General features: G+C 38.6%; 1 protein-coding gene across 1 annotated transcript in view; it reads left to right on the top strand.

The window, feature by feature from the left end:
• The window catches only part of LOC311082184 (laminin subunit beta-1-like), a gene marked incomplete at its 5' end in the record, with an annotated part of 162,848 nt that overhangs the window by 139,866 nt on the left and 590 nt on the right, over positions 1 to 22,392 (top strand). The window lies entirely within an intron of this gene.

The raw sequence follows: 22,392 nt of genomic DNA, 5'->3' as shown, positions 1-22,392 counted from the left end.
CTCTGCTTAGACTGCTGCCCCCGCGACCCAACCCCGGATAAGCGGAAGAATTTGGCCTTGCCAGACTCCCTTTGCATGTTGGCTCCACCTGGGTCAAACATCGTGTCGCCTCTGCTGCGGGCCATCCACTGCTCTCTGGTCCTCCACCACCCCTTCGGCTGCAACTTTCTCCTCCCTACCTCAGGCTCCACCTCCGCCCTCGGTCGCTCCAACTCGGCCTCAGACCTCTAGACCCCCACCTCACTCTCGGGTGGTTGTCGCTGCAGCTCTGTCATCTTTGTCATCTCTCCACCACCTCGGCTCATCGGCTGCACGTTGGGCTCCAACCTAGCCGTCATTGTCTCCAGTCATCCTCTTGGAGGCCCTCACCAGCATTCCTCCATTGCTCCTCGCTTCATCACTGCTGTGGCCTGGATGAAGAACTATCATCCCCTGCTCAAGGTCGTCCCTTGGCTCACTCCACCATCATCACCACCCTGGAGGTCACGTTAGTTTAGACTCGCTATGTTTCGTCATCGTCTGCCTTCGTCACTCATTTGTTGTCACAGACACTTATTATGTTCAGCTGTGCACTCATCAATCACCCTCATTATAACCTGTAAATATGTTCAGTTTTGTTTCAGTTCAGTGTCCGGTGTCGTCAGTGTGACGAACAGGACGAGGCTGAGGGCCGTGGGTGGCGTGAATGCTAATGAGCGACACCTGTGAGACGCACCGCTCTTGTATCTCTCACGGAGGAGCGGAAGCATAAAAGGAGGAGCGACGACAGTGGAGATCGAGAGAGGCCAGGCCTGGATTTTATTTTGTGTTTTTTATGTTTTATTATGTGACAGCAGTCGTCCATGAGGGGCTGCTGTCTTTTACTTTTACTTGATTTATGTTATGTCATTAAAGTCTTTGAATGTTCGCTGGTTCCCACCTCCTTCTTCCCACAACATTGAACCTCGTTACAGTCAGTTTTGGATGTGTTGTGTTTGATCTGTTTTGTGGAATACTGTTTGATTGATTAAACGTTAACTGATTGCCTTCATCATCGTCTTTGTGCTCGTTACTATAACCACCACCGTGACAATAATAGCCTATATAAATTATCTATCATTTTATTTTATTTCCCTTAAATTCTCAAAGTTACAATTAACTGCAAATCAATGTTTGTAATGAAATATATATTTAATGTGTAAGCAGGGATGAGGCAGAGAGCGCGATGCAGCAAACATTTATTCAAACAAACATAATAAAAGTAAATCCAGGCAAAACTGATCAATCTAGACACAGGCAAGGAAGGCAAACAAAACTGACAATAAGCACACACACGTAACATCCATAGAAGGACAACACCAGACAAGGACCATGAGAAACACTGGGGTATACATACACAAAGGGAGATTGGCAAACAACACACACCCTGGAAGAAAAACTACAAAGGACTACAAAACATGCCGCAAAATAGGAAATAACATAAAAGTTCACACAAGACAGGCATCATGACAATATACTAAATCCATAAAAACCAAAATATTTCATTTCAGGGATGTGCAAATTAAATACGTTTAAACATGTCACATCTGCACTGTCCTGTCTAAGGCCTCTTGACCAGTTAGATAGTAACTAAGTAACTAAATTACTTTTTACAAGAACCAGCTATAAATGAATAAGTATATAAATATATAAATCAATAAACTGTAATATTGCTTTATTGTTCTAGTGACTATCTTTAATCAAATTATCATGTTAGTCATATCATGTCTGCTGAGGTAACTTCCTTTATTTTAAAAATCCATTGTCCACAAAAGTTGTATGTGCATTTCTTGTTGTTTATTATAGGTTTGATTACTGAGAAAATAAACTGTTAGAAAAGGTAATGCACACTTAATGAAACAACTTTGGCTGACAAACAAACAGAAGGCAATGTCTAAAGACCATGTACTCCCAAGCAAGCCACACTGAGGCCTTTAAACGTCTGTCCTGCAGAGGGTGCATATCTCAAGAAAACAAAGATTAACATAAATTATCTTTCAAATAAGGCAAATAAATGACTCCTACAGTTCTGCACAGCTGGTGCTGATATATGACAGCTATGTTTCACATTTCGTTTTACAGCGACCAGTTACCCCACATTTACAGGATGGTTCATTGGATCTCTTACCATTATAATTTGAAGAAGTAACCACTTTTGTATAAGCGGCCCAAGCTCGAACCTGATTTCTGTCAGCCTCCACTTTTCTCCCTAGCATTTTCTGTCATTTCTGTATACTATCCTGTGTTTGTGAAGTGTGTTAGTGTGTTTCATGCCCTTTAAGATATATGCCAGTCCCACACCGAGTATCTCCCCTACAGACGATTCATGCCAATCCCCCATTGGAAAGGTGGCAGCTGATATTACTGAACATCCTGTGACACCATCAGGAAATAAATATGTCCTCGTTCTCCAAAACTATTTCACTAAGTACAGTGAGGAAAATAAGTATTTGAACACCCTGCTATTTTGCAAGTTCTCCCACTTGGAAATCATGGAGGGGTCTGAAATTGTCATCGTAGGTGCATGTCCACTGTGAGAGACATAATCTAAAAAAAAAAATCCAGAAATCACAATATATGATTTTTTAACTATTTATTTGTATGATACAGCTGCAAATAAGTATTTGAACATCTGTCTATCAGCTAGAATTCTGACCCTCAAAGACCTGTTAGTCTGCCTTTAAAATGTCCACCTCCACTCCATTTATTATCCTAAATTAGATGCACCTGTTTGAGGTCGTTAGCTGCATAAAGACACCTGTCCACCCCATACAATCAGTAAGAATCCAACTACTAACATGGCCAAGACCAAAGAGCTGTCCAAAGACACTAGAGACAAAATTGTACACCTCCACAAGGCTGGAAAGGGCTACGGGGAAATTGCCAAGCAGCTTGGTGAAAAAAGGTCCACTGTTGGAGCAATCATTAGAAAATGGAAGAAGCTAAACATGACTGTCAATCTCCCTCGGACTGGGGCTCCATGCAAGATCTCACCTTGTGGGGTCTCAATGATCCTAAGAAAGGTGAGAAATCAGCCCAGAACTACACGGGAGGAGTCTACACTACTCTACACTAACTACACTGGTCAATGACCTGAAAAGAGCTGGGACCACCGTTTCCAAGGTTACTGTTGGTAATACACTAAGATGTCATGGTTTGAAATCATGCATGGCACGGAAGGTTCCCCTGCTTAAACCAGCACATGTCAAGGCCCGTCTTAAGTTTGCCAATGACCATTTGGATGATCCAGAGGAGTCATGGGAGAAAGTCATGTGGTCAGATGAGACCAAAATAGAACTTTTTGGTCATAATTCCACTAAACGTGTTTGGAGAAAGAAGAATGATGAGTACCATCCCAAGAACACCATCCCTACTGTGAAGCATGGGGGTGGTAGCATCATGCTTTGGGGGTGTTTTTCTGCACATGGGACAGGGCGACTGAACTGTATTAAGGAGAGGATAATAATAATAATAATAATTCATTACATTTATATAGCGCTTTTCTTGGCACTCAAAGCGCTTTACATAGAAGGGGGAATCTCCTCAACCACCACCAATGTGCAGCATCCACTTGGATGATGCGACGGCAGCCATATTGCGCCAGAACGCCCACCACACACCAGCTTACTGGTGGAGAGGAGACAGTGATGAAGCCAATCAGTGTATGGGGATGATTAGGAGGCCATGATGGACAGAGGCCACTGGGCAAATTTGGCCAGGATGCCGGGGTTACACCCCTACTCTTTCGAAAGACATCCTGGGATTTTTAATGACCACAGAGAGTCGGGACCTCGGTTTAACGTCTCATCCGAAGGATGACCTTCGGATGAGACCATGTATTGCAAGATTTCGGAGGATGACCATGTATTGCAAGATTTTGGGGAACAACCTCCTTCCCTCAGTTAGAGCATTGAAGATGGGTCGAGGCTGGGTCTTCCAACATGACAATGACCCGAAGCACACAGCCAGGATAACCAAGGAGTGGCTCTGTAAGAAGCATATCAAGGTTCTGGCGTGGCCTAGCCAGTCTCCAGACCTAAACCCAATAGAGAATCTTTGGAGGGAGCTCAAACTCCGTGTTTCTCAGCGACAGCCCAGAAACCTGACTGATCTAGAGAAGATCTGTGTGGAGGAGTGGGCCAAAATCCCTCCTGCAGTGTGTGCAAACCTGGTGAAAAACTACAGGAAACGTTTGACCTCTGTAATTGCAAACAAAGGCTACTGTACCAAATATTAACATTGATTTTCTCAGATGTTCAAATACTTATTTGCAGCTGTATCATACAAATAAATAGTTAAAAAATCATACATTGTGATTTCTGGATTTTTTTTTTTAGATTATGTCTCTCACAGTGGACATGCACCTACGATGACAATTTCAGACCCCTCCATGATTTCTAAGTGGGAGAACTTGCAAAATAGCAGGGTGTTCAAATACTTATTTTCCTCACTGTATGTAAAACGGTACCCTATGAAAGATCAGAGAGCTGTAATGGAACAGTATGTCACAGAGCATGATGTTCCCTGGATGCCATCAAACAGATCAAGGCTGCCAGTTTTAGGCAGATCTAATAAAGGAGTTGTGTTCCAAGTTGGGTGCCACCAGAATTAGGGCTCCTTGTCATCCTGAGGGAAATGGTTTCATTGAAAGATTCAATTGCAAAATTTACTTTTACATTGTGTTTGAAACTGTGAAATTGTTTTAACCATTTTTTTTGTTTGTTTTTTTGTTTCGTTTCACGTCATCTCATTAATCCTACTGAGCAAATTAAAAGTCACCATGTAATGGAAGTTATGGCCTACTTGACTTCTGTATTGGGACATATTTCTGAGTGAAACCACTTTTCTAATGTGAAAAACTATAGAGCGGGACTTGATTCAGGAGGATTTCGCTGCGTTTGCGGAGTGGGTGCTGGTGAACTGCAGATCTTTGTTTGAGGAGCTGTACAGTGTAAGACTGGAAAAACTGGAAGAACTGGAAGAGAGAGCTACTCTCTGAGAGAACAAAGGAAATTAACATTTGAACTCTATGGTTTAATGTGAATAATTATCATTGAGTATTATACATGTTTGGTATCACTTAAAATGTCTCAGTGCGACTGGTACAAGGTCTCATTCTCAAATAAGTAAAACAAAAGATAATAAGGTTTTTAAGAGTTTAGAGATAACTGGCACACAAAGGAAGGTGGGTCAAATGGTCTCCTACCCTCAAAAGGTGTCAACTCTGAATGTAAATTCCCATTGTTAGCCGATGTTTCCATGTGAAAGAAGTTTCTGTCTATATAATGAAATGCAACATGAGGATCAGCGCGATTCTGTACCTCAAATCAGCCCGTGAATGCTGAGAGCCGCCAGGACTCTCAGCATCATGTATTTCCTATCTCTTCTCTTTATTCCAGAGCATTTGATGTTTTGTATTGATTATCTTTGAATTGATGATGTAATTGGCATGATACATTTATATAATTGTAATAATACATAATAAATTGTAAACATTTGATTTTATTATAACAGACTCATTATTTACAGTAAAGAGTTAAAAGGAATAGTCAAACATTCGCTCACATTTAATGATGCACAGATATCATTAAAACCTTTTCATTTATGGAGTCAGATGAAATAACGAGAAAATACATATGAGAAAATGTATTTCATTTAATCAAAGTACTTTGCCACGAGAAAAGACAGTAATGCGCAGAGACCTTCCCCGCTGACCGGATGCCTCCACTGGGCCTATTGAGCGCGGGCTTACAACAGTATACTGTACAGTAACAGCTGTACAGTATTTTCACAATTTAATATTTTCAAATGCATTCAGTCTAATTAGAACATAGAAAAAGATGGTGCCGTTGTCCATCTGTTTCCGTTGATTAGTCTGCTATTTAGTCTCCTCTGAACTAATTAACAAGAAAAACTACAAAGGACTAAAAAACATGCTGCAAAACAGGAAATAACATAAAAGTTCGCACAAGACAGGTGTCACGACAATATACTACATCCATACAAAACAAAGAAAACTGAAACAGAATGTCTACGTTATAATTAGGATGCATTTCAAAATATTTCATTTCAGGGATGTGCAAATAAAAGAAGTTTAATCATGTCACGTCAGCACTGTCCTGTCTAAGGCCTCTTGACCAGTTAGATAGTAACTAGTAACTAAATTACATTTTACAAAAAACTATAAATGAATATGTATATAAATATATTAATCAATACATTTTAACATTGATTCACTGTATACTTTTGTATAAGCAGCCCAAGCTCGAACCTGACTTCTGTCAGCCTCCACTTTTCTCCCTAGCATTTTCTGTCATTTCTGTATAATATTCTGTGTTTGTGAAGTGTGTTAGTGTGTTTCATGCCAGTTAAGATATATGCCAGTCCCACACTGAGTATCTCCCCTACAGACTATTCATGCCAATCACCCATTGGAAATGTGGCAGCTGATATTACAGAACATCCTGTGACACCATCAGGAAATAAATATGTCCTCGTTCTCCAAAACTATTTCACTAAGTATGTAAAATTGTACCCTATAAAAGATCAGAGAGCTGTAACGGAACAGTATGTCACAGAGCATGTGACATGTCAACTAATGCTAGCTAGTCCAGTGGTTTTCAATCTTGTTCTTTTGGACCCACTTGGGGACCTGAGCCAAGCGAGGAGTGGTGAGTAAGAAGGTCAGTGCAGCATGATTATTGCCAGTTTCTCATTCCAGTAATTGGCTTGGAGCGACAGGATAAAAGCAACCGGGCAAGGTGCGAGAGAACTTGGTGAACTCGTGTCTGTGTGCGTCTCTGTGGAGAACAAAGCCAAAGGAACTGTTAGATTGAAGGGTCAGTGTTTGTTTTGTTGAGAGAACTATTGGAAAAAAGTACACCTGTCTTCTCCTTGCCCTGAAGAACTGTCACAACAATTATGAGGAGTTTCACTGCAGCATTTTTTAATTCTAAACTTCTGTATATGGCACGTGTGACAGCATTAAAACAAATAAACTGTGTAAGCAACCTGATATCCTTAAGGTAAGTCATTTGATTTGTATAAATTCACTGTTGAACACATTTCATCTTAGAGTTAAACACACTGAAGACTAAAATTTCATCTTTTAATATAATTTCATTATTTTATTATTGAATATTATGTATCTGTACTATTATTCTTTATTAATATTCATAATCAGTTGAATTATCTTATAGAGTTATGAGTTTTATGTATATTTATAATCAGTTGCATTATCTTATAGAGTTATGAGTTTTATGTGCATGACAGTTTGAGTGCATGAGAGACTATAGATAGCATGGATGCATGTGAAGATCATATGTCAGAGACGGAGGGAGACAGAGGGATGTATACTGTAACATGTTTTCAACTGATGCAGATGTAAACAACAGAGATAGTTTCTTAATATGGAAGTGAATTGTGCCATGTGTTCGTATGACACACGTTCCATTTTTAAAGCTCAAGCAACATAGTTTGTTACCATGAATGGAAGTCGCTCAGTGATGTATATAAGCTCTGTCTTATTGCACAACTTCAGAGAACGCATAGACCTGGCATGAATGTAACATCTTCTGAAAGTTTCTCTCCTGACATATAAGAATAAAAATTCTTCTTGGCAAGATAACTGGTGTCCGGCCCTGTGAATCTAATAATAAGGGGAAAGACTAAATTTCAAGTCTACAAATTGGCGTCACGACAGGATTGATGTCTTCAGGCCTTTGTTTGATCATTCCAGGTAAGACCTTATTTTATTCTAAATAATGAGTCTGCCTGATGATTAAACAGACTGAAACTGCTTAAAATAACTGTGCTATTTTAACCCATAAAGCTAAGTGGTTTCTTACGTTTGATAATTAATCTGCTATGTCATGTTTATGACATATTTATGACAATTTATGTTGTCTTGGTAATGTCAAGTTGTCATGACAAAGACACTGATAGATTATGATGTATTGGTTTATGTCAAGTTGTCATAACAAAGACATCTCAATGTCATATTTGCATTAAAAATGTCATAATTGAGCGAATGACACTTAATGACAGCCATGTCATGATTATGAAGGTGTCATGTCAGTCTTATGCACACCCCTTCAAGTAGGCTAGCATATATATATATTATTTTTTTTTAAAATGACGGAAATCATTACATTTATTTTCTACGCAAATGGATGAGTGAGTCGATCGCGCGGGCGCGGGCGCGGCCGACAAGTGTTTAGTGAGTGGATTGCACTCCCTCCCTGTTAATTAGTTTGGTCTACTCCATTGCGTATCTTGAAACACGCCCCCTTTCACGTCCTGGAACACACCAAGCCGACGCCGATGAACTAGCGCTGATGAAAGCCGACTGTGTTGTCGCCTCGCGTCGCGGGAAAAAAGCTGCACTTGAACACACCGAGAGAACTACAGCCGTCTGTCAGCTAGAATGCGCGTTCTGCGTCTGCATGTAAATGAGACAACGGTCTATTTCTGCAGATATATTCATATTCATCATTCAAAAAGAGAAACCGACGCTGCCGGCTGCAGATAAGTTACACAAACTGTAAACAAAGCAGTTACCGTTTTGAATATCAGTCCCGCTAAACACTTTCTTTATTCCACTCCGCTCATGTTAATATTGAAATATTTGCCAAGGAACACTCAGGTAACATGACGCGACATTAGAACAGCCTTCTAAGTTCTATCTGTGTCGTTTTGACTTCTTTGCTCGCTGTTTTGCTATTATTATCGTGCACTGACTTGTTCACTAACCAGATAATTATTTTATAATAATTTATATAATTATTATAATTGTCCATGTATGACAAGAGGAAGTAAAGAAAAGGTGGAGCTGAAAGGTTACGTGTTAAAAAAAGCATTAGAGGTAGATGCGGTGAAATGCTTAAAATTAACATGCCTACATTTGGCGCGAAGAGTAGCAGTTCAGCAGGCTCTGATAGCTCTAGCTCCCCCTGACTAGCTGATATTCTATCTTGATAGTTTTATATTAATAATGTTGTGTGTCTTAATGTTCTTCTGTTTGTTTCCCTTTGTTTTACAAATATGACCTAATATATGTTGTTACTTAAAATTAATGTTTAAATAGCATTTATTTTTGTATTGTGTTATATTTTTATTAGGGCTGGGAAAAGATTAATCGCATCCAAAATAAAAGTTTGTGTCTACGTGATATATGTGTGTGTACTGTGTATAATTATTTTGGATATATAAATACACACTTGCATGTATATATTTAAGAAATATTTGTTATTTATATATAAAATATTTAAATTTATATATAATATAAATTATATATAAATATATACAGTATATACATGCAAATATTTCTTAAATATATACATGCATGTAGTACGGTGACGCATTGCTGCCACATACATACTATTTTTTCCACTCAATTGACCCTTCGCAGGGAGCTTGATTGACAGGTGATCTGGCCAATCATACTTCGCCATCCGCCATTTTGTCCGACAAAGCAGTCAGGAGAGTTAGTAGATTAACATAGGAGGATTTGAACTTGAAAAACGGAGTGTACTGACGCCTTTCTGTGGTTAAAACAACATTCCTTTTTGTGTTTGTTCATGTTTATTTGAGGCTATAAATTAACTAGAAGGAAGAGATGATCGGTTCACGAGCAGCTTTAACTGATGCTCTACAGCGATCTGTCACGGCACATTAAAGAGCAACAAAACGGTATTTATTGTTAAAATTTCTTTTTAAAAATGACCAAATTTGAAAGGTGAGACTTTGTTTAATATGTTTAATATCAAACGTAACCGAAAAGTAACCTGCTCTGTCCTGTCTGTCAGCGTGTTGTCAGTCTCCTCTCTACTCCGCGATGTATTTTTCACTGCATGAGAACATGGTGTGGCATGAGAACGGCGTAGCTTGTCGGACATAGCGACAGTAACTAAGGGGGCGGGTCTTTGCGAACGGTCTTATGTCGTTTTAACGACATCTTTTCTCGTAATAACGAGATCTTATGTCGTTAAAACTACATCTTTTTCTCGTAATAACGAGATCTTATGTCGTTAAAACGACATCTTTTTTGCCCTTATAAGGACATGTGTAGTCATATACAAAATATGCCTTTATCCACATAAAATTGACAGCCTATCGCGCCTTTATCACACTTCTACGTTCAAAAAGCTTAAGCAAATAGTAGCAGCCCCCAATCATGCAAAATTAATCAATGAGGCCCTTTTTTTTAAATATATTTTATAGGCCTATAAGTTTTTTTTAATATAATATATTATATATAGCCTAAGATTTATTTTTGTTAATAGGCTATATCTTCATTACCTAGAGATGTAATTAAACAAAAAGTAGTCAAAACACATCTAACAGAACATAGCCTAAGTTGTTTATTTTTTACAACATTGTGTTCTTATTTTGTTTAATTAACGAAATGTCAGTCTTCGTCTTTATAACAGAAGATACAATACAATACAAAAATCTTCAAGATACAGCCATACAATCTTCACATGTAACGGATTGTCACCTTATAAACAGTCCTTTGTGTGGTGGTGGAATAAAGAAATATATGGTTACCGGTATTATCTTAATTTAAACTTTATTTTATTAGTTCATTAACTAATTATGCTAACTCAACTAATTTAATGTAAAGAGCTGGATACTAATTACCAGAGATGGGAGTAAGTCACACATGTGCAAGTCACAAGTAAGTCTCAAGTCTTAACCTTCGAGTCTCAAGCAAGTCCAAGTCAATTTTGTGAAAAGCAAGTCAAGTCAAGTCAAGTCACTGCTTTATGTCAAGCAAGTCAAGTCAAGTCGTAGCTTGGGTCACAAGTCACTGGCAAGTCATACAAACGTTTGATGATTTCACTGAATTTATATATTAAAATAAGTTAAAACTACAGAAGTTGTGGACTATGGTTTTATTTGCAACATTTTTTTTAAATATGCATTTCCACATACAGCTGAGTGGTTACTACAATAAAAATCTAAAAAATAAAAAATAAAAATTTCAAACTACATAGCCTAAAATGTAAATGTAACTGAAATTAGGCCAACATTAAAGCATGAAAAAATAAATATGCCTCAAACATTGCAGAAGACCATTAAAAGGTATTAAACAATTCACAATTCAAGTATAATGGTTCCTATGCCACCAATGGCATTCTTCAAACTGGCATCCCCTTTATACAAGTTATATATTTTTAATTATGAAGTTAAAACCGCCAATAGGTGGCGCCAAATCACCGTCTTAATGTACGAGTCATAGAAGCATTCATTCAACTGATTTGTTCAAAAAGGCAGATTCGTTCTGGAACTAAGCAACTAGGTCACTGAATCACAAATACGCATAACTCTTTCTGTGGCTTGTTTGGAACTATTGTAATTGGAGAAATAGAGCAAAAACAGAGAATATTTGGAATATTATGTCTAAAATGTCACATCACAATATTCACTATTTGTTTGCTGAACTGTTTTATAAAATCATTATCACATTTGCAATCGCGCCAATATTATGGAAATATTTTTTAATATCATATGTTATAATTATAAAAATAACTCATACTAGGGCAATTTTTCCACCACATTTTGAATTTTGGGTGCATTGTATTAATTCTGCTGGCATTTTGCCCCCAACCCCCTGATAACATCTAACCCTGCCTTAAGAGAAACATAAAACACGACAAAACATTAACAGTTTTCTATGTTGTTTTTTGTCATCGGAAAGAACGACATATTTGGCTTTAAAGCATGATTTGAAAGAAATGTGGCAAATGTTATTCAAAACATATGCCATCATTAATTATCATTTGAATATTGAAAACATTAAGCTACATTTGAAAACAAAATTGTGTATAAAGAGGCATGCTGTTTTGACCAATATTCTCTCTAGATTTAAAGATAGCAAACAGGTTAAACAAGCCATAGCTTACTTTTAGACGTGGTGAATGAAGTTCGACTGGTTCGAGGTTGTGATGGTCGTCCGATATCCCTTGCCAGTTATTATGCGTACAGCAAATCTTCTTGTATGAATATGGTCAATTTCTAGTGTTTATATCCAAAAAGAAACGATGCTGGGAGATGTTTTTGTATTTAGCGCGCGCTCACCGCGATGTGTGTTTTTTCTGGGCTTGTGCAGCGTCACGCAATCGCGCAGAATCTGATGACTGGCGTCAATGGTTCCGTTGCTTTCATTTTGTTCATCAATTGATGTTGCGACGATTTATATAAAAATGTATATCAAGTCATTCTCGAGTCATACAGTTCAAGTCAAGTCAAGTCTCGAGTCATTGGATCTCAAGTCAAAGTCAAGTCGAGTCATTTTCTTAATTTAGTCAAGCAAGTCTCAAGTCCTTAAATTTGCGACTCGAGTCTGACTCGAGTCAAGTCATGTGACTCGAGTCCCCCATCTCTGCTAATTACTAATTAAATAATGTCAAATATTAAATGTAGGCTATTGATTAGAGTTGCCATAGACTAAAGGATTTTCTAGACTAGTAGTCATTCATTTAAGCAATTAGGACTAATCACACGTTTATATTAAATCCTGGGTTCATATATGGCTATAGCCTGTATTCCGCGCTCAAGCGCATGCAAAACTTGCCGCAAAGCACTGGCAAAAGTAGGCTAATGATATAATAAATGTGTCTGAAAAAAATAACGAAGCATTGTAATTGTTTATTAATGAACTAGTCTTTTCTAAATCAGTGCGGTTAGGCACCCTGCAAACATATCTCCATACATCTCCACTGTAATGTAGATGCGCCTTTCATACGGACAGGATTACATAATCAGATGGTACCGTATTTGCTTTCGATTGGATTTTTTTCGTTGGTGGACATTTTTTTAAATAAACTTTATATAGTTAGTTATATTTCTCATGTCTGTGAGGCTTGTCTATACACTGTTTTTCAGTTCATTTTGAGACGCGCTCCAATTCACAGATCATGAAAGCGCGCCCTGTTCGTTTTCTTTTATTTTACAAAAGCACAACGTTTTCTTGTTGTTGTGAGTTTACACAAATAAAAGTAGTTGCGACTGATGTATTATTATTTTCTGTATGACCAGAAATGATGGAGTATTTTAAGTTGTTTCCACTGTTGATAGGAAAATGCGAGTGATGGCACCGGCGCATCCATGTCATGCAGTGCGCGCTCCACACTCCGCACAAACACTCGGATATGCGCTTAATAATAGCGAACATTAATCTAGGTTAAAGTTAGAGCGAGCGGCCATGCCAGACTGATATTGATACTGATACTGACATGTTTAACAAATCAAATTCTATTGCATTTTCTTGCGTCAGTTTGAAAAGGGCGGCTGAAACACTTAGCCTATACAGATAAACGCCCAACGCTGGTGTTTTCCTTTAAACAAATTCGTTTAGGCTTTAAAATAAATATTGTTTATGGGCTAATTAATGCCACAATAATTTGTTTATTTTATTGGCTACTTGTATTTTTCATTTTTGTTTTGCATTGAATACCATTTAAAGGATTTGCTGCACTGCAATCCCATCCTCCCATAGAAAGACACGTTAAGAGCCACCTTTATTTTCTTTATAATAAAGGGTTTCTATGGAAGGAAACCGCTTAACGTATAATTAAATGCATTGCGTTCATATTCTGGGCTCATCTGCTTTTCTGTGTGTACAGCATTTGATCTTTATCACTGAAGCTTTTTCTTTATAAGGGTTAATTATTCCATTCCAAAGGACTGTTTATAAGGTGACAATCCGTTATACATCTTGAAGATTTTTGTATTGTATTGTATCTTCTGTTATAAAGACGAAGATTGACATTTCGTTAATTAAACAAAATAAGAACACAATGTTGTAAAAAATAAACAACTTAGGCTATGTTCTGTTAGATGTGTTTTGACTACTTTTTGTTTAATTATATCTCTAGGTAATGAAGATATAGCCTATTAACAAAATAAATCTTATTATATAGCCTAATATATCATATTAAAAAAAAAACTTATAGGCCTATATAAAATATATTTTAAAAAAAGGGCCTCATTGATTAATTTTGCATGATTGGGGGCTGCTACTAAGCTTTTTGAACGTGTGTAAAAGTGTGATAAAGGCGCGATAGGCTGTCAATTTTATGTGGATAAAGGCATATTTTGTACATGACTACACATGTCCTTATAAGGGCAAACAAATATGTCGTTTTAACGACATAGCATCTCATTATTACAAAAAAAAAAATGTCGTTTTAACGACATATGGATCTCGTTATTACGAGAAAAAGATGTTCGTTAAAACAACATAAGATCTCGTTATTACTAGAAAAAGATGTCGTTAAAACGACATAAGATCTCGTTATTACGAGAAAATATGTCGTTTTAACGATATAAGATCTCGTTATTACGAGAAAAGATGTCGTTAAAACGACATAAGATCTCGTTATTACGACATAATTGAGGGGAAAAAATAATATGTATGTGGCAGCAATGCGTCACCGTACATATGTGTGTGTATTTATATATACAAAATAATTATACACAGTACACACGCATATATCACGTAGACACAAACTTTTATTTTGGATGCGATTAATCGCGATTCATCTTTTCCCAGCCCTAATTTTTATGCTATAAGTGGTGTTAAAAATTATTCTGCACATTATTGTGCCAATGTGTTATGATGTGAGATGTGGTGGGCTGCTGTGGGCCAGAAAGTCCAGGGCCACTTTTTGGTCCCAGTCCGCCCCTGCATACAAGTATGAAGGTGCCGTTGTAACTAGTTAGGATCGCAGGCATTTCTGATTTTGACCGTAAAGCTGTTCAAAATAATATTTGAGGATACTATTCTGAGCAAGCTTAAAGGGAAAAGAAAGAGAAAAACGTATCGGAGTCAAAATAAATTAAAAAAAGAAATGAAAGATAACTGAAAATATAAGGGTTAACTTTGTTTTTAACTTTTTATAGTTCTATAGTGTTTAAAGAAGAGAGAGAGAGAGAGCAGGGGTAGCAGTAGCCCCTCTTGAGAATTCATTCTAAACACACACACACACATAGTTGTGAAGCAGACCCATCTTTTGCCTTTGAGTAATCAGAGCAGGTGGAAAGGGAGAGAAGCAGAGGGCCTCCCCTGGAATTTACACACACACGCACATACATACACACACACATACATACATAAATAGCCCTGCTGTTTGGAGCATACAAGACACAGAAGGACAAATAATTTGCAAGATGGCAGGAAGTGGCTGTAGTAGCAGAACAATTTCTGCTTGGTTCCTAGAAAGGAAAAATAAGAAGCAAGCTAAGCTTTTGAAAAAAGGGCTCGATTTTAACGCCCCTATCGATTTGCAATTAAGTTGGTTTGAGTCCCAAAAAGACTCTATAAAGTCAAAAGCATTTCCAATACTGGCAGCGCATTGGATTGTGAAACAGGGTGGAATTTGTTGCGGCATTAATGGTTGCTCAGTCCCACTTGTTGAAGCAATGAAGCCTCAAATTGAAGCGTATAACAAGTTGAACAAAATTATGTCCAATAAATGTTCAGATGAAGAAAATACAACTAATAATGATTCATTTGATCCAGATTGGACAAATATAATAACTGAAGCTGAAAAGAAATATTCACAAGAACCAGTGAAATCCATGACAGTAACGCCTCCTCCTTACAAACCAATTTATCCAGCTTTGCCTGAGCAATATACAAGTTCATCTAAACCTTTGACACAGCTTCAAGCTTTAGGATCAAATGGAGGTCCAGTTGACAAAATGTTTATTGCATCTGCACAAGCAGCTCCAATAATAACAAGATCTAAATCAGCACAGCCAAACAGAGACATGCTGCGATGTACACCAGCTCGTAATTATGGATCTGACTGGGGTGATGAGACCAGGGATGACGATATGATCACAGTTGACAAGATTAGTCCTGAATTTTCTTCACCTGCTGTTAAAAGGGAAGAATTACAATCTGAAATGATGACAGAACAGAGACCATTCACACCAGGAGAACGTCAAGCCATTCTCACAGCCTTGCCTCCTCTGAAGAGACAAGATCCAAACACAGAGTTTTGGAGAGAATTAGACTCTCTGGTTGAAGCACATCAAATGACATTAAAAGACATACACACCATTGTGAAAGCTAAAATCCCAAGAGACAGATGGGAACGCTTGCCAGCTTCGATAACAATAGCCCAATGGATAAATTTGTGGGTTGATGACCAAGGACGACCCCTGGGTCTTTGGCAGGCATTAGATGTGTTTCGAAAAGAAATCCAAGAAATCTTGGGCAGTGGGAAAGTTCCTTTCGCATTAGTGACATTGATTAAGCAAAAGGATGATGAATCTCCAGATGAATATGCTCTGCGTAAGTGGAATGCTCTCTGTGGGCTCTCTGTGCTAAGATGGGCTCTCTGTGCTAAGAAACAACCTGACAGAGATGATGTGCAGTTTCCTGACACACTTGTGGATGGACTTAGAACAAAATACCAACAAGCCTTATCACTTGGAGTCAATCCAGGTGAGACCTTTGACCAAATTATGCAATGGGCTGGCCGCTTAGAGATGGCTACGAGATCAAACAAGGAAGACGGAAACAAGCCAAATCGAAGAGGAGTGGCAACAGCTCAATACAACATGGACATAAAGAAGAGAATGATTTTCTGCACCAACTGTGGAAAGCGTGGCCACTCAACAAAAGATTGTTGGGCTAAAGGAGGTGGAGCAGAAGGTCAAGGTCCATCATTTAGACAGGTCAGTGCGAAGAAACATGATGAAACCTCTCAAGGGAAGACGTGGACTGAAGCACAAGTCCGTCAGCTCATTGAGGGAATCGTGCATCCGCAATAGGAATCAGCGGCCCCCTGTATTAGTAAGAAAAGAGAAAACCGCCTTTTCGTCAATGCATTAATAGGGGGCCACCCATGTGACATTTTGGTCGACACAGGAGCTTCGATTTCAATAACAGATCTGAACCTACCTACAACCGATGAAACTATGGAAGTTGAAGGAGTTGGAGGAGCTATCACTAAATTTCGCAAAAGTATACAAGTTCCTTTGCAAATACATCAAGATGAAGTCTTATGGACATCTTTCTGGGTAGGGCCAAATTCACAAGGAAGCCTTATTGGCATGGACATTCTTCCACTGTTGAACATGATCATATTCACTGACAGTCGTCAAATCGCTACAACAGATGGAATAATACCACATGAAGATCGCACATGTAATTTAACGTATGTTGGTACAGCAAAACCAATTATCAGAGATTGGGGTAAAGATGGTGTGTGGGGTCTTCTGTGCAGTTTATAGCCAGAGGTTTGGGCTAAACACAAATTGGATTGCGGTAAAGCCAACATTGACCCTGTTGTTATTGAGGGACCGATACATGCCCCTCATAAACAATATCCTATCCGACCTGAAGCAAGACAAGCCGTGGAAGAGATAGTGGCAGACTTGGAAGCTGAAGGAATTATCAGACAAACTTCATCAATCACTAATAGCCCTGTCTGGCCTGTTAGGAAAGCGGATAATTCATGGCGATTAACCATCGATTACATAAGACTTAACAGTGTAACACCAAAACCGCATCCTATTGTGGTCAATCCTGCCACCATTTTGAATGATATTCCAGGAAATGCAAGAATATTTACAGTACTAGATGTGCTGTCGGCATTTTGGTCTATAGGCCTACCTATAGACAAAAAATCTCAAGAGAATTTGACCTTTACAGTGGGTGCAAACCAGTATGTCTGGAACCGACTCCCACAAGGTCTCAATCTTTCTCCTGTTGTATTTCATAGAGCCTTGGATCAGTTCTTAACAGAGCGAAAAGCTGAAATTGAGAATTCAGGAAGTGTTTGCCTTCAATACGTGGATGACTTGTTGATTGCAAGCCCAGATGAAAACAGCCATATACAGTATTTGCTCTGAATGTTGTCCTACAAGCCCTTAGGAAAGGAGGATTCAAAGTCAACCCCGACAAAGCACAGCTGGCCAAAACCAAGGTTATCTACTTGGGCCAAGAAATATCTGTCGAGGGAAGGAGAATGACAACAGAGCATGTAGAGGCAATAAGACAACTTCCAAAACCTCTAACCGTTACAGGAATATGGAAGGTGATGAGACTTTTCAACTATTGTCGCCAGTATATACCTGATTTTGCCAGCATCACTAGCCCTCTCATCGACTTGTACAAGGGAGGAAAGCCTGGAGGGGAAAAGATAAACTGGACACCGGAAGCTGAAGAAGCGTTTACTTCTATGAAAGAAAAACTGACATCAGCCCCTGCCTTGGGACTTCCCGATGGACGATTGCCATTTCACTTGTGGACCAGGGTGGGAGATGAGACGTATTCAGCAGTTCTGTGTCAAAAACCAGGTGATAGATACAGACCAGTTGGATACTTTTCCACAAAGATTCCTGTCACTATGATTAGTCAACCACGATGTATACAAGCTCTTGATGGTGCTACGTGGACAGTGGACGCTGTTGAAAATCTGATAGGAGCACAAACTATCATATTACACACTCCACACAGTATAGTGACGTTGTTGAACAACACAAACATCAAACCATAACTGACGCAAGAAGAGCAAAATGGGAAGCAACTTTGTTGAATGAGGATCTGAGAGTGATCCCGTTACCTTGGCAAAGGAAAACAGCAAAGATAATCCTGAGCTTCATCTTCTATCATATCAATTGGAGACAGATGAAGAGAAAGAACAATGGATAAAAGCAGGAGCAAAAGAAGATGATCAAGGTATCTGGAGAACTCCAACAAGACAAGTAGTGATGCCTATTGGAACAAGAAGAGAACTAATGCAGTTGTATCATGGAAAAGTGCATGCTGGAGCAAAAGCAATGAAAGCTCAAATCAGTGAGACATGGTGGTGGCCACGAATGATGAGAGACATTGATGATTACTGTAGAGATGCTTGATATGCCTGAAGGCAAATTTGGGAAAATCTGTAAAGGTGCGAATGTCACATGCACCAAGACCAACAGGTCCATGGACACATCTCCAGATTGATTTCACAGGACCTTTATCACCCAGTGGAGGGTACCAATACATTCTAGTAATCATGGACAGATTTACTAGGTGGGTGGAAGCATTCCCTACGAAAACTTGCACTGCTGAAGCGGCAGCAGGTGTAATGGTGGAAGAAGTTTTTCCTCGCTGGGGTCTTCCATATGAAATTGATTCTGACAATGGAACTCACTTCACTGGAAAACTAATGAAGGAAGCAATGAAATTGATGGGGATCAAACAGAAATTCCACATTCCGTACCATCCAGAAAGTTCGGGAATGGTAGAGAGGATGAATCGATCGTTGAAAACCGCTCTTACCAAAGCCATTCTGCAAACTGGCCAAGGTCGGCATAAGTTATTACCTGCTATTCTGTGGAACTTGAGAGCAACTCCAAACAGAGTAACAGGACTAACTCCTTTTGAGCTGATGACTGGAAGAGCAATGGTTCTACCTCATGATGCCCCGCCACCTGCGGGAACAGGAGGATATTCTACTTTGTTCCAAGAAAAGTTACGACGCTATATTACAATGCTGGACAAAGCTACTAAAGACAATAATAAGAAAGTGAGAGAAGCTCAACAGCAATGGGATGAAAAACACACCACTGCTGATATTCCACACATTCCCGAGTTAGGTAGTTTTGTTATGGTCAAACGTATTGCTAGGAAAGGTTTAGAGCCTAGATGGGAGGGACCATATGAGATACTCTTAACAACTGATACAAGTGTTTGCCTTAAAGGGAAAGGTGTAGGAACAGATAGATGGTATCATTGGTCACAAGTTAAACCTTGCTTAGTGAATGAGCAAAATGATGACGATGGCTTATGGCCTGAGATTGAGCAATGTTCATCCATTAGCTTTAAAGATTGGGAACAAAGAAGTGATGTTAATTATTTCTCTGCTTCCATTTCAGGAATCAATTCCATTGACACTGATTAGAGATGGTTACCAGTTATTCTCGATACCTGCCGACAATGGTATGCTTATTCTTAATTTTACTTGGCATTTACCAAGAAAGCCAAGCTTTATGGACTCCCCGAGTTCAAGAAATCACTCGGAATGCAACTCTGAAAACTGGCCAACATTTTACTCCACCCTTTATTTCCAGATGGGGATTATGGGATTGGGTGCCACATAATGATAAAGACCTTGCTAAATATCGTGAGGGCATCTTTGGCGGATGTAACTTTCACCGTCAATGTTACAAAAGCAGAGTAATTTGGCCTGTGAAAAACGGGGGTTATACTGGTAGTGCTCAAAGAAGAGAAATTTGTTCAAAAGAACAATGTGAGGTTTATAGGGTTAGACCATATAACGTCTACTAATGTTGAAATTAATTTCATTTTGAATCGTACTCACATGCTTACAATATGGGATTCATTGGCTCAAGGGTGTATTTATCCCATAGTGTTGCCATGTGAAGGGTTTCTGAGGGATACTTCCTCGGGGACAACGAGATTCAAGGGAAATTATATACGAGTATTGCATTCAGAAGATGAGAATGAATACTGTGAGACTGAACTAGAAACTGGGGAAATTTGGAAGTTGTTTTTATCTTTCAGTGGAAAAAACAAACAAAGCTAAAACATGCCAAAATACAACTACTGTACCAGTTCATGGTATTTTGTTGGCAAAAGAAACCAAAACCTTGATAAATGAAGCCCATATGATACGACAACGCATTAATTATAACTTGAAATCTCTTCTTACTGTTTTTGATCAGTCTTATTGTGGTAATTTTACACAAATAAGAAGTTGGTTGGAAAAAGAAGTTGAATATTATACCTCTAAAAATCCTCTGAGTAGTAAAAATCGTAAACCTCGAAGTATATGGGGAGATATAGCAGGGGTATTTGGCTCTGTCAATTCAATAAGTAATACTGCTCAAATGAACCAACTAAGCGACTATACTCAGTGGGTGGGAACCATGATGGGGAAAGGACTCACTGAGGCTCTTCAAGGTTCACTGCATATTATAGCAGCGGGTGAGCATCTTAATGATGCTGCAAAAGAATTGGCAGATGCATTAACAAAATCGTCTAATTTTGAGACACATCGTGCGGCATGTTTATTTTTAGCTCAGAATTTAAAGGATCAAATGGTAGAGGATATACAAGTTATTCGAATGGGACAAGTTCCTGAGCGGATAGAAGAATCGTTGTTAGTGGTTTTTGGTAACCAACTTAATTTGACTTCTGCTAAACATGTCCCATTAGTTAAAATTGCCATTAATGAAAATTCTTGTCAGGTTATGGAATGTTACCTTTGATCATGATATGGCCTCAATATGGGAAGCGCAATATTATGACAGTTAGGCAATTCCAATCAATGGGTGTTAGACAAGGAAATTCAGTAATTAGATTAGGAAGAAATGGATATTGGGCTGAAGGTGAACCACCAATGATTTCTACCACAGATTGTTGTGTTGAGGAACATGAGTGGGTAATTTGCTCATGCTCTACAATGTTTAGTCTATCTCTTAATGGATCTGCAGTATGGGAAGTAGTTCCTTTAGATCAAGCCACAGGTGCATGGCAAGTGTCAGAAGCACAGTGGTGTATATTACATGATGGAATAAGTGATAACATGATATATGGAGGGAAGTTGTGTCCAATTCCTCCTGATACATTTTGCCTTGAGATTCTCTATCCTCTTCACTTGGGTGGAATTCATGTTCCACATGTGCAATTGTTGCAGTTAGAGCCACAATGGTGGAATAATGATTTAGTAGAGGAAAGGAATTATGAACTCTTTGAGATGGTTAGAAGAGTTAAAAAGAGTGTAAAAGCAGCTCAAGAGGAAGGAATTCAAGCAATGGGTCATGTTATCGTAGCAAATGGTGTAGCTAAATTAATGTCTGAAAGGAAGCTAACACATATCCTAGGGAAGTTATCATGGTCGGAATGGATAGTTTTGACTATGGTAGGAGTTTTTGTGCTCCTACTATTAATACAACTCATTATATGTGTTAATAGAAGGAAAAGTACCAAACCTGTCAAATTGGTTATTACTAATAAAATGGATGGAACCAAGAATGGAACATACAGCGTGAAATAGGAGATTTTAAACACTACTTACAAAACACAACTCCACAAACAATGAACACTCGTTTACTGATTTTCAACCCCAAGGGATAGGATCTTTTTAACATCAACGTTTGTTTTGGTTTGTTGTTTTGGCCGGGAACTTGAGGAGTTAAGTACTTAACGAGTCAAGGCACCGGCAGAAGAATTATTAGTTTTTATTTTCTTAGATGATTGGGGTTCATTTTAAATGCTTACACATAGACGTTAACATAACACATAGTACACTGGGACATGACATGTGGTTGGGTTCTTTGTTGTGTTTTTGTTTTCTGTTTCTATTCTTCTATCCTTTTCTGTCTATTTTCTTGGTCTACTAT

The sequence above is a fragment of the Abramis brama genome (assembly GCF_963993115.1).
Source record: "Abramis brama genome assembly, chromosome: 4".
Classification (NCBI taxonomy): domain Eukaryota; kingdom Metazoa; phylum Chordata; class Actinopteri; order Cypriniformes; family Leuciscidae; genus Abramis; species Abramis brama.
Note: the sequence above shows the minus strand (reverse complement) of the source record. Positions and strands in the feature narration are given on the sequence as shown.